Source organism: Cricetulus griseus, chromosome 2, assembly GCF_003668045.3.
Source record: "Cricetulus griseus strain 17A/GY chromosome 2, alternate assembly CriGri-PICRH-1.0, whole genome shotgun sequence".
Classification (NCBI taxonomy): domain Eukaryota; kingdom Metazoa; phylum Chordata; class Mammalia; order Rodentia; family Cricetidae; genus Cricetulus; species Cricetulus griseus.
The window spans coordinates 227,413,843-227,426,542 of record NC_048595.1 but is presented as its reverse complement, the minus strand read 5'-3'; the positions used below and the strand labels follow the sequence as shown (position 1 = coordinate 227,426,542).

At 38.4% G+C, this 12,700-nt stretch overlaps 1 pseudogene; it reads right to left on the bottom strand.

Moving 5' to 3' along the window:
* Positions 1 to 1,254: 1,254 nt before the first annotated feature.
* On the bottom strand, positions 1,255 to 9,343 carry LOC100751380 (annotated as a pseudogene).
* Positions 9,344 to 12,700: the final 3,357 nt, after the last annotated feature.

Here is a 12,700-nt window from a genome sequence, read left to right as displayed (position 1 = left end):
TAGGTGGAAATTTCTTAGAATTCTGTTCTAGTTAGGGTAAGCCTCAAAGACATTTGAAGTATAATGCAATAACCTTGGATATATTCAGCAATTCACTAGGTATCATGGCAGCTCATCAGTTGTTGTGAATGGCTAGCTCACCTGGGTGACAGAATACCTGGACCTGCAGCTATTCTGTTTTCCCTTTAGCTTGTGTGATACCTGGCTCAGTAGTACATTCAGCTCTGAACCAACTTTGCAGAACGTCCATAACATCAGCACTGGAGATGGCTCAGTGGGTAAGAGCACTTTGTTGTGCAAGCCTGAAGACCTGAGCTCAGATCCTTGCCACTCACATAAAAAGCCAAGCTAAATCATACTCTGTAGTGCCAGGGCTGTGGGGGAGGGTTAGAGACAGGAAGCAAGATACCCATCTCAGAGGAATAAGGTGGAAAATGATAGAACAGAACACTTTTGGCCTCCTTGCACATAGACACATGCCTATAAACCAGAGAGAGACAGACAGAGATTACAGCCTTATATCAACTGCCTCATCACTATCCATAATGATGAGATCACTCCTAAAATGTCACTATTTTGTAAGAAAGATACCTAGAGTGCTTGAGTCTCCAGTCAAACCCTGACATACATTACTATTCTTTTATTTTCCTATATACACGCATTAACTGTTCAAATAACTTCAATTTTTTTCCTTATTAAATCATTTTAAATAAGTTAGAAAAGTCGGAGATACTTTTCCCTTTGGGATCGTAATTAACTAATTAATGTCAATCTGGATACCAATGATGCCATTGTTGAGCCCATTAGCATCCCCATAGCAGCTGAGAGTTAGAATTAAAATTCAAAATAGCTATTTTTGTTATTTCTCAAGCTATTGTGCCAAAGTTCTTAGGTTTCTTGTAAAGATGCATTTTAAACTATTGGCAAAAAATTATTTATTTACCTGTTCTAAATGTCATTTTATTACAAGATGGTATAACTAATTGGAAGTTTAACTTGGTAATTTTAGTCAGGCAGCAAGTTGCTGCAAATCGCTTATTCAGAAGTGATCAGCAGATCACTCCAGACACAAAGCAAGAGTCAGAAACACCTGAGTGGTCAAATAGGTTTAATTCACTAAGTAAACCTTGGTCATTTCTCAGGAGAGGCACACTGTAATTCCAATAGACAGCAACACAGGAAGAATTCTTTACACAGACTAGTTCCAACGTAAGTTAACTCTCTCTCTCGCCATCTCAACTGAGACAGATGCATTCACGTAACTGGCTGAGTTTAAGCCTTCTTTGTGAGCAACTTTAGATCCGCATGCACTTGACAATGGTCTCTTTTACCTGCTCTGCACTGCATGCTTCTCCACCCAGTCTGTCACTTGCTCTTTCTCCTTGCATTGCATCATGCCCTGCACAGAAATATAGTAGTCCAGGCAATTCTTTACCTCCTTATATGATCTATGTAGTCTTTGCCCGCAGGTGACCTCCAAGGCCATTGGCAATATTATTCCTCTGGACGTCAAAAAGGTAGTGGTGATTCTGAACCAGTGCTTGCCTGGGCCTTCTACATGTCAATTGCACCCCAGATTTGTTTGACAGTTAATTGCTGATAGTAGAGCAATTTTGTTGCTCATAAGTTTATCAATAAATTCTTCAATAGAGACACCATATTTCGTTTTTTTTAATTTTTGTTTTAGATTTAAGTATTTGTTATGTATACAGCATTTGTCTGTATGCCTGCAGGCCAGAAGAGAGTGCCAGATCTCATTACAAATGGCTGTGAGCCACCATGTGGTTGCTGGGAATTGAACTCAGGTCCTCTGGGAGAACAGCCAATGCTCTTAACCTTTGAGCCATTTCTCCAGCCCCCAAGACACCATATTTCTTAATCATATAGACAATCAGCCCTACTACTAATATGGTAGAAAGGTCTCTAAGGTAATCACATTTATTTCTTTGGATAGAAAATACAAGCTAAACCCAGTTCCAAACTTGACGGGTTCTGTTACCCAGTTCTAGGGTAAAGGAACTGGAAAAATTCCTCAGGGATAAGCCCAAGATTAACTTTTACTCCACATTCCGCAAGAGGTGTACAGGGGCAAGATGTGGCTATCTTATGTGAAAGACCCAAGAACTGCTGAGTTCTTCAGACATGGGCCGCTGTGGTGGCAGAAAGTACACCCTGGGACAGAATGGTCTGCGAAGGACCAGGCAGTGGTCTTCATATCCCTTCGAACCCGACCCCAGACTGTCAGGGTCTGAGGAAGTTGTAAATGTTCAATGAATTATTTTATTCTTATTAAACCCATCCTTTTCCTTTTAGTTATATGGCTATGTAAATTGTTCAGAAAATGGATGAGTGTTGTGTATATTTTTATTGTTTGTTATTTGTGGTGACAGCCTCAACCTCCTTCTATCCTAGTGGGGCTTTTTGTTTTTATAGAAAATAAAGATATTAATTGTGCCAATGAATATTTCCTTTATCTGGTTGAGGTGGCACACACCTGTAATTCTAGCACTCAGGAGGATGAGACAGGAGGATCACTTTAAAAGAAACAGAAACAATATAGTAAAACCCCAGGAATCCCATGGACACATTTCTGATTGTGTATAATTTATTTAATCATAGGGCCAATTTTCATATTCTCTTCATGTACTTTTTTGAAACTCACTATAATGTCATTTCTATCTTTGTGTATCTGTTTATATGTCTGTATGTGAGATGTACTAATGAATTCAAACTTTTCTCACTCTAGAAGTGGTTACATTTTAATTATCTTTTGTATTTTGGAACTTATTAAAGTTTAAGACTCTGAATTAGGATATATTCATTACTTGATAGAAAATGTGGTAGAATATTGGATACTAGCATTCAGAAAAAAAGTACTAATATTTTCTTTTCTGCGAATGCCTTTGCTTTTATCATTCAGGTAATATTATCAATTGTACCCAAATTTTATATTAAGAAAAGTTTATATGCATAAAGTATGTAAATTAAATGTTATCAGCATACAAAAGAATTGTAAGATATTTTGTTTATTTAAAACATGTATAAAAGGTTAAAAAAAGGATAAAAATTAGTTGAATAGAAAAATTATTTGGAAAACAATTATGATCTCAAAGCCTATAAAATAGTGTTCAGTGTAACCATTAAAATTTGAATCCATGCACTTCATGAACTCCCTCTTAAGAGATAAGTAAGAGCACTAACATTAGTAAGAGCATGCATTATCTTATTTAATTAAGTGCCATCCATGATGGGACACATCAATCTGCATAACGGTAGACATGCACTGGGAGACTGTTACAGGAACTAAGCCAAGATTTTCTTCTAAGTCTGAAAATCATTTTCTAAATCAAATATACATACTTACAGTGTTCATTTTCATTAGAGGTTTATTTTTAATGTAATTGGCCTGAAACCAGGACAGTGTTACTCCACTAATGTTATAACTCTTGGTAGCCTCCTACAAACAAACAAGAAGCATGGCAGCAATTTCCTGAGCCACAGCTAAGTCTGTAACTAAATATGAGGTTAAGAAAAAACATGATTTCATAGAGAGGTCATCAGAAATTAGCATTAAATTTCAGGAGCAAAATATATTTTGTACGGTTTACTGCCAAACTATTGATTTAGTTTGTATGACATATATTCCACAATCCCCTAACACACAGGCTAGCATAAGGAATGGTAACACTATTGTATAATCTATATCTAAAAGACACAGTAATTACTTGGATCTTTTAAAAATTACAGAAAAGAAATGGCTCCAATTTCTGGTTTGTTTTCACTATGGAGAAGAAGGAAGCAATTGTTTGCCTCATGAATTTTATTTCAGCTTTATGTAATAATAATTGGATATTTCAGAAAAAAATCAATATTTCAACAGAAGGTGAAAATTATCAAGTCATTATTTAGACACAGAACTCTTAGTGGAATTGTTAAATAAATAAAAGTTAAGAGCTCTTTTCCTGTCTAGGAAAAGCACAGTAATTAAATTATCCTTTTTTAGAATAGAGATTTTGCCGTTAGCCTTTGAATTCATAAAAGTTGACTTCAATATTCCCTACTTCATATTGTTGGAATTACCCTTCCAAATGTGATAATATTAAACACATTATTTTTCTTTGATTAAATACCTAGCAATCTACTCTATATTAAAATTACCTGTGTAGTCACTTTCCAATTCTGATAGCCTAAGTATGGATATTATTAGCCTTATAGCTGTCATAAAGTCATAAAATAGAGCAAACATGCCAATCAATGCATGATTGTGAGGATATTTTTATATGTCCCAGGGTTATAACCTTACAGGGTCTTAGCTCCCCAACTGACATGGAACTTTTCGTAATTGTACCATAGACTGATTCTCCCACATGAATCCAAAGACAAAGAGGATGTTGCCTTAGGCCTATTCAAATGTAATGGCAGAAATCTTCAGTGCTCTCAGTTTGTTCAAATATAGTCATCTGGCTTTTTCTCACTTGTGTTTTAATTTTATGAAGTAATCTGCTGTGAGCTCCACTTCATGAATTTTCACTCCAGAATAGAACCGCTGAGCTAGAATCTTAGCACAGTTCAATCCATTTTCAGGGCTGTCTGCCTGAAAAGACTGAGCCCGTTGTTGGATCCTGTTACCAGATTCCTCCTTTCCCTGCTCAATAGATTTGCAGGCTGATAAAACATACATAAAGCCGGTAGGTAACATTGAAATGTTATTTAAGGAGCTTCAGAGGGAGTAATACAAACTGAGATTAATGCATATTAAAACTAGATTTGATTTTAACATTTTAAAAAAATGTACAAAGTCTTTAAAATAATGAGAATTTGTTCAAATATACAAAATTAACACAATGCTTTATAAACCAAATAAAAAACAAACCTTCCTTGACTGGTGGTAGTAGCACACATCTTTAATCCCAGAGGTAGGCAGATCTGATTTGGAGGGCATCCACTACAGAGTGAGTTCCAGAACAGCCAGAGCTACACAGAAAAACCTTGCCTTGGAAAAAAAAATCTAAAAAGCCTTTCCTTTGGAATTAATTGCCAGTGAGGCAATTTTAGTAAAAGTGTAGGTCAGTATTAAGATGTGACTCATTAGTAAAAGCACTCCTCACAATGTGGTGTTTAGGGTAAGAGAAGCCATTGTCTACATCTATTCAAACAGGGCTCATTTGAAAAGAGAGATTACAATTTATTCAAAACAGAGTGATTAGAATGGCAAAAGAATTTCAAAGCCCAAGACTGAAGGATCCAAAATCATGGCTTCTAAACATCTGAGATTATATTCCCCCTCTGTCTAAAAGAAAAGGTAGCAGAGAAAAGCCTTCTGTCTAGAGAGAGAAGAAGCCTTATGTGGAGATCAGTGTTTGCTGTACAGAGATACAGGAGCAAATGTTTGAAAGTCACTGTCTGCTACTGCCATTGAAACAGTTGAAATAGTCAAGATAACCAATGGATGCCAAAACCAACAACACATGACCAGAAGCTAGGTGTGGTGGTGAATGCCTGCAATTCCAGAAGCTAAGGCAAGAGGACTTTATCTCAACTGGGGAGAAAAAGAGTTGATGAGAAATGGGGTAGCCATATGGTGTTGAAGCCTTACCCAAAGCTTACATTCTCCCATTGGATGGCTTTTTCTGAGACCACAGCTTGGTTCTACTGGGATTAATATGTAGGGGAAACCGGGGCATGCCATTAATTTTGCACTTTGCCTACACATGACTGAATCCACAAGAACCATTGTTCTACTGCCCACTTCTCAGGTCTTTTCAGGGGGACTATGGTGTTTATGATGTTATGGTGTTTATGTTCATGTGTTGGTTATATCTGGTGCTCCCATTTTTATTAGGTTTATGCCCTTTGAAAAATGTTTAACTGATGAAGTTTTGTGTGCGGTGCCTCTAGTCCTATTTTTCCCATAAACCTTAGGGTTTTAATCTCAAAGCTGTACATACTTGGTAACTTTTATTCATTTTATTTTTAAATAGATTTTATTATATTTGTTTTTTATTATTTCATACATGTAAATAATGCATTCTGGTTATTCTAATCTCTCCTATATCCCTACCACCTCAGTTGACCCCCAACCTGTTTCACTAATGCCCCTTCCTAATCCCTATGCTTTTGTTTTATTTTGCGACTCACTAAGTTTAAACAGGACTGACAGTGCGGAGTTTGAAACTGCCCACTGTGGCTCAGTGGCGGCTCACCTGTGGATATACATAACATCATAACACTAAAAACACCAAGGGTAACAAATATAGCCTACCTGAGAGTTACAGAAGCTTCACTGACTGCACTTGCTGGTCTGACACTTGGAAGCAGCACTGTGATTTTTCTATTTCTGTTTTGTATATGATGATATAATAATCTGCTATTAAGTATTTCTTGATGGGATATGGTACAAAGTACATGAGAACCCTTAAAATATCTGGAAATGTTTTGTGAATGAATCCTCTTCAAGCTTTTATATATGATACACACTTAGTACTTTCTGTACACAAGAGTGGCACAGAATTTTCTCTCTTTCAAAAAAAAAAGAATTTTCTTTCTTTTTTTAATTTAATTTTTACAAAATTATAATTTCACATGTCAATCCCTTCTCCCTCTCCCCCCTTCCTCTAACCTCCCACCCACTCCCTCTCCCATCCTGCCTCTGCTCCCCATGGAGGATAGGGCCCTCCACCGGGGCTCCCCAAACTTTCTTTTTTTCAAGACAGGGTTTCTCCATGTAGTCCTGGCTGTCCCGGAACTAGCTTTGTAGACAAAACTGGGCCCCAGAGATCCGGCTGTCTCTGCCTCCAGAGTGCTGGGATTAAAGGGGTGCCCCACGGCCACACCAGCTCCCTGGGCCTTTTTTTTTTTTTTAAATTCTTTACATCCTTTTATTGGAGCTAGATTCCTGATGATACAGTGATATATTTACTGAGCTTGTGCATCAGGTAGCTTCACAAAACATTATTCTCTGCACAATGGCGTTGAGTTGGCAGAGCACCTGGGTTCACAGCTGCTCACTCTTGACAGCCCACCTTCTTGACCAGTTCACACTGCCAATGTAGACATGCCAGCAGCTGTCCTTCATACAGATGGCATGAGAGCAACAGGTCTGTGCCATAGTGAGAGCAGGTGCTGTCATAATATCCAGGTAACTAAAGGCCCCTTTTTAAAAAGCCAAATTGAAGCCGGGTGGTGGCGGCGCACGCCTTTAGTGCCAGCACTCGGGAGGCAGAGGCAGGTGGATCTCTGTGAGTTCAAGACCAGCCTGGTCTACAAGAGCTAGTGCCAGAACAGCCTCCAAAGCCACAAAGAAAAGCCTGTCTCGAGCCCCCCCCACCCCCGCCCAAAAAAGTGCCAAATTGAGATAAAAATCAAGGGTACAAATCCATGGTAGCAAACTATACCCACACTGATTAGTTATGGAGACATTAAGACACGATTCAAACCTGTTTAACTCATTCTGCGTAGCCCTGAGGTCATTCTTCAAAGTGAGTGTCAGAAAAAGTTCGGGAGATAAAGTTTGACATGATGTTATTCTGCAGGTCAAACGTGGAAGGGCATGTTGAGCATCTGCTCTGACAGAGAAGCAGCAGGTCCTTTATGAACACACCGGTTTTAGTGCAACAAAACAACTTGTACACTTCAACATTGAAGATGAGCATCTTTTTCCTTCCAGTGAACCCCCCCCAAAAAAAAAAATTAAAAATAAAGTTACAACAGAGAATGTCAGCTCCAAATCTGCCGATTCTCCCATGGAGTAGCAGAGCTCAAGTCGTTGTTAGGAGATAATTTTATTTTAAAAGTGTCACGTTAAGCTGCAAGGATGTCTGTTAAACACAATTTCACAATGCAAAGGAGAAGCCATGTTGTCTCAGTGCCCACTTTCCACCCCAGACACCTCACACCCACCCTTGCTGGCCTTCTATATCCCCCCTTTTCTTTCTTTTTCCTTTGTTTCCGTTTTATTTAACAAGAGAAAGTAGACAGATGCATGTTGGTAAATTCTGTCTACTTAGATAGAGACACAGTGTAATCTCAGCCCAATATACAGAGAAAGGAAAAAAGCTAGAATTCTATGCCTACTCCACAGGGGCCTAGCACCTTCGGCCTGCAGACTGAAGGGAATTGGAGGGTTTCTCTTTTTTCCCCACAGAGCATGATGGTGGTGTTGAATATACAGTTTTTGAGACAAGAAAGGATAAAAATGAATTTAGAACAGAGTAGTGGAGATTCTTTCCCCATTGTATTTTGCTCAAGGTATCCTGCCCACGCCCCTCAAGTAAGTTGAGAACCATGTTGTTGAGAAGTGAAACCAGAATAAAAAGTTACCTTGAAAGTAAAGTCAGCTATAAAAGTTTGCAGAAAATTAGAGAAACCCACAAGGATCCTGGGTATTGAATGGTAATAGGGAATCGTGTGTTTTTCTAGGTATGACACAGATATGATCATCCAGGGAGATGTCCTGCATTTTCAGCAGATGCATACTGAAACTGAGGGGAAATGCAATGAGTTCAATGTGAATATCCAGGACATTATTCTTCTAAATTTGTTTAAAAATTCAGTGATGAGTAATTGAAAAACTGGATAAAAATAACCTTAAAAACTAAAAGAAATGATTGACAAGGGGAATTACTATTAATGACATTTTCAGTGTAACTCCTGGTCTACTCCTATTTGAAATATCTATGTTAATTTTGTGTTATTGTTATATTCTTTGTGTATAATAACACACACACACACACACACACACACACACACACACACGTATTGGTGGAGAAGTAGACTAACTGCTATCAAATTAGGATCACAGTGACCAACATTAAAGCCTAATACACTCCTTAAGTGAAATGGTGGAATAGAGGCAGGATTTATGTGTAACCTAAGAAAAAAGTAGAAAATATTTTCTAGAGGATGGCAATATTGGAGCAAAATAGAGCAGATTAGCAAATGCTTTCAAAGCAATTAGCTAAGCAGTTTATTAATATGTTTGTATGAAATATTAGTTCCAAACATGGGGCCCATTTCTGCCTGCTGGTGTTCTCTCCTATAATAATAGATAGCCAAGTATCTTACTCCTTGGTCACCTCCTCTCAGATGAGATTATGCCAAAGAAGCTCTTGATGAATTCAGTCAAAAATACTTTTAAGATTTTATAGGCTGTGTCCTTCTGACTAGTAAAAAAGAAAACCTCATTAAAGCAAAATATATTATGTGGCATCTATTATAAAAGCCAGGATTCCTCCTTGCTTTAGCTTTGACACAGCCGACAGCACTCTGTTACCTCTGATGTTATGACAGCTTGAGCCACAGGCATGGCTTTGCTTTTCTGTACTTTGGCTTGTCTTCCAATCATGAATCCTTTACACTTACTCTCTCAGTACTAAGAAAATACATTTTATCTCTATCAATCTATGACCATTTAAACATTTTTTGGTTATCAAAATTACAAGGCAATTTGTTTGATTATCATGTATTTATGAAGAACAGGAATTTCATGTAATGGCTTTATATTCATCTTGGAACAAAATTAGCATTTATAAAGAACAGTAATGGACAACTGGTAATGAGGACCAGTCTAGCATCCTAGTACTCTTGGTAGACTTGCAAATGGAGGGAAGGTCAGAAGAGCAGGTCTGGGCTCAAAAAGGAACAGTTCAGATTGAGGGCTGTCACTAGACACTGCAATGCACACAGTGCACACAGTGCATTGCAATACACACACCTGAGAGCCAAATTAGTAGACAACATTAAAAGGCCACAAAACCAAATGCAAAACATGGCTGGCTGGATGGAAGCTTCCTAGGAATGATTCTTTTGAACACTAGTGATAGCCAAGATATGTCTATTATTTTTAAGTACTTCTGATTTTTTACTCTTGAAAATCTAAACTATTAGAGCTCTGACACCTCCAGTTATAAATTACTGGTGGCCACACTTAGTCTTTTGATGGCATGTGTAAAACATACCAACCCACTGTGGATCAGCTATTTGTCTTGGAGTTGCCCAGTGAAGGAGAAATTCACAAGAAAATAAAAACGCACAAGTACACATGCACTCTGCACTTACGTTCCAAATTTCTGAAGAGAAAGGAAACGATCTCCCCTCTGCCTCTTTGTGACCTTTCTTTATGCTCAAGGGAGTTCTGGAAATCTACTTAACTAGATTTCAGCTGGACAATATTGATGGTTAGGAAGAGAAGGAGGCATGTAATATAATTACATGTGCCCCAATACTTCCTAGATACAGCCCTGTGCTCCAGATTCCCCTAAGGAAATGTGTGGCTGTTGTACAATCCGTCCAGCATCTTGTAATTAGACCACCATTTGTTCCTTTCCTGCTTCAAATCTAACTGAGTTACTTATCTAACAGTCTCATTAAAACCTACTTTAAAAAAAACCATTAATCAGTTATTCATGAGTTCTGTCCATCTCCAAAGTATATTCATCAGGAAAAATAGCCTCCACTTGGAATTTCATTGATATGGTGGTATCTGATAATAAAAAGCAGTGATTCCTAGTTAAGTCCACCTTACATTTAGTAAGATTAAAATTATCCTTATTTTACAGTTTTCTTTTCTAACTCGATTTTCATAAACCCACCAAAACAAAAACTAGAGATTGCTTGTATTCTAATTGGCATTAACAGCATCCATACTGTAGGGCACAGGAGCCCGTCAAAGATGGTGATGAGGGGAAGTCAGATGGGCATGTCCTGAGTTGTTCCCAAAAAGGATGATTGGTTGCCTAGATTGAACCAGATGAGGTCACTGCATGAACAGCTCGTGTTCACTAGGTAAAGCATAGGGCACCTAGGTGTGTGATAGGCTGACCTTTAAAACCATTGGCTGGCTGTTTTCCCACTCTGTGGTTTTTTTTGTTTTAAAAGATGCTTGCTGTGGGACAATAAATGAGTTCCTACTTGACTAGACTCCCTGCTGCATCTGATTGTCTTCGGGATTCTGGGAAGCTGGGAATGGGGGATGATCGCACTTACCCTTCCTCAGACCCAGCTCAGCCCTCCGTGGTTGGTCTAAGACCCTGCACATACAGTTAGGATTGCCAGAAGAAATATAAGAGGCTCCATTACATCTGAATTTCAGATGAATAATTATATTTCTTTCAGTATGCCCTAAAGTTTTTTTCTACACAAATATGTAAGATTGCTATTTCTGAAAATTTGTATTATTTTTATTTCTTTAATCAGACAACCACACATACATATAAAGTTTAAACTATATAATTATCTGCTATTAATTTAAAGTTTCCCCTTCTCTAGATACTTTAGAAGTGTTTCTGGTCTGGCTGAAGAGATAACTCAGCAATTGTGAGCACCTGGATGCTCTTCCAAAGGACCTTCTGTTCCCAGCACCCACCTGGCATCTACCAACTGTCTGTATCTGCAGTCCCAGGGGATCCAGGGCCCACTGTACAATGAAGGCATGTGGTGTACAGACACACAAGCGCCACTGCTTCTGCTTCTACTGATCTTCCTTCCCCCTCCTAGGTGAACTCTGTGGATTAAGCCAGATAATCCAGGAAAACCTAACCATCTCAAAACCCAATTTAAACTATCAGGAAAGTAACATTCACAGACTTCAGAAAGAGTCATAGTCATTCATTACTCAGCTTGCCACAGGAAAAGGTTGACAATCTGAAGTTGTTATAAATTTTCCTATCTGCATCATAAATAAATAATGTAGGGGCTGGAGAGACATCTCTGTGATTAAGAGTGCTTACTGTTCTTGCAGAGGACCAAGGATCAGTTGCCAGCCTCCAGATGGTGGCTTACGACTACCTATAGCTCCACTTCCAGGGCACCCAGTGCCCACTTTTAGCATCTTCAGCCTCCTACATGCTTTTAATACACATAAACTCATGTAGGTATAGAAATACATATACATAGGAAACATCTAGAAAAATGAATAATGGAAACTAGAGAGATGGCTCCATAGTTAAAAGCATTGACTGCTTGTCCAGGGCACAAGGGTTCTATTCCCAGGACCCACAATGGTGGCTTGCAACCATCCCAGTGCCAGGGAATCTGAGGCCTTCTTCTGGCCTCTATGGTACTCAGACATGCATGTGGTACACAGACATACATGCAATGAAAACCCATACACATAAAATAATTACAAATTGAAAATAAAAGTGTACACATATACATATATCTTGCATCTGTGAATCATTGGAAGTTTTTGAAAAGCAGAGCTTTTTCTTGTAATGAGAGGGTCTTTGTCCCAGCAGGGTCCCTTGGGCCCCAAATAAACACACAGATACTATATTAATTATGAAATTGTTGGCCGATGACTAGGGCTTCTTGTTGGCCAGCTCTGTCTTAATTATTAACCCATTTCTATTAATCTATGTATGTCCATGTGGTCTTGGCTTACTGGACAACTCCTGGAGCATCTTCTCTTCCTGGGCTCACATGGTGACTCTGTCTGCCTATGTTTCCCAGAATTCCTCTCGTCTCCTAGCCGTGCCTATACTTCCTGCCTTGCCAAATAGCCAATCAGTGTTTTATTCATCAGCCAATAAGAGAAACATCAGAGAAATACAGAAGAACATCTCCCATCATTTACTTATAGGAACTACTTTTAGTAACACAGGGGCATGATGAGATAAAGTTATTGTTTTACTGCTTTTTGTGTATTTTTAATAACAATAGCAAACATTTTTTAACTGTTGCTATACATTAGACATAATGTTGG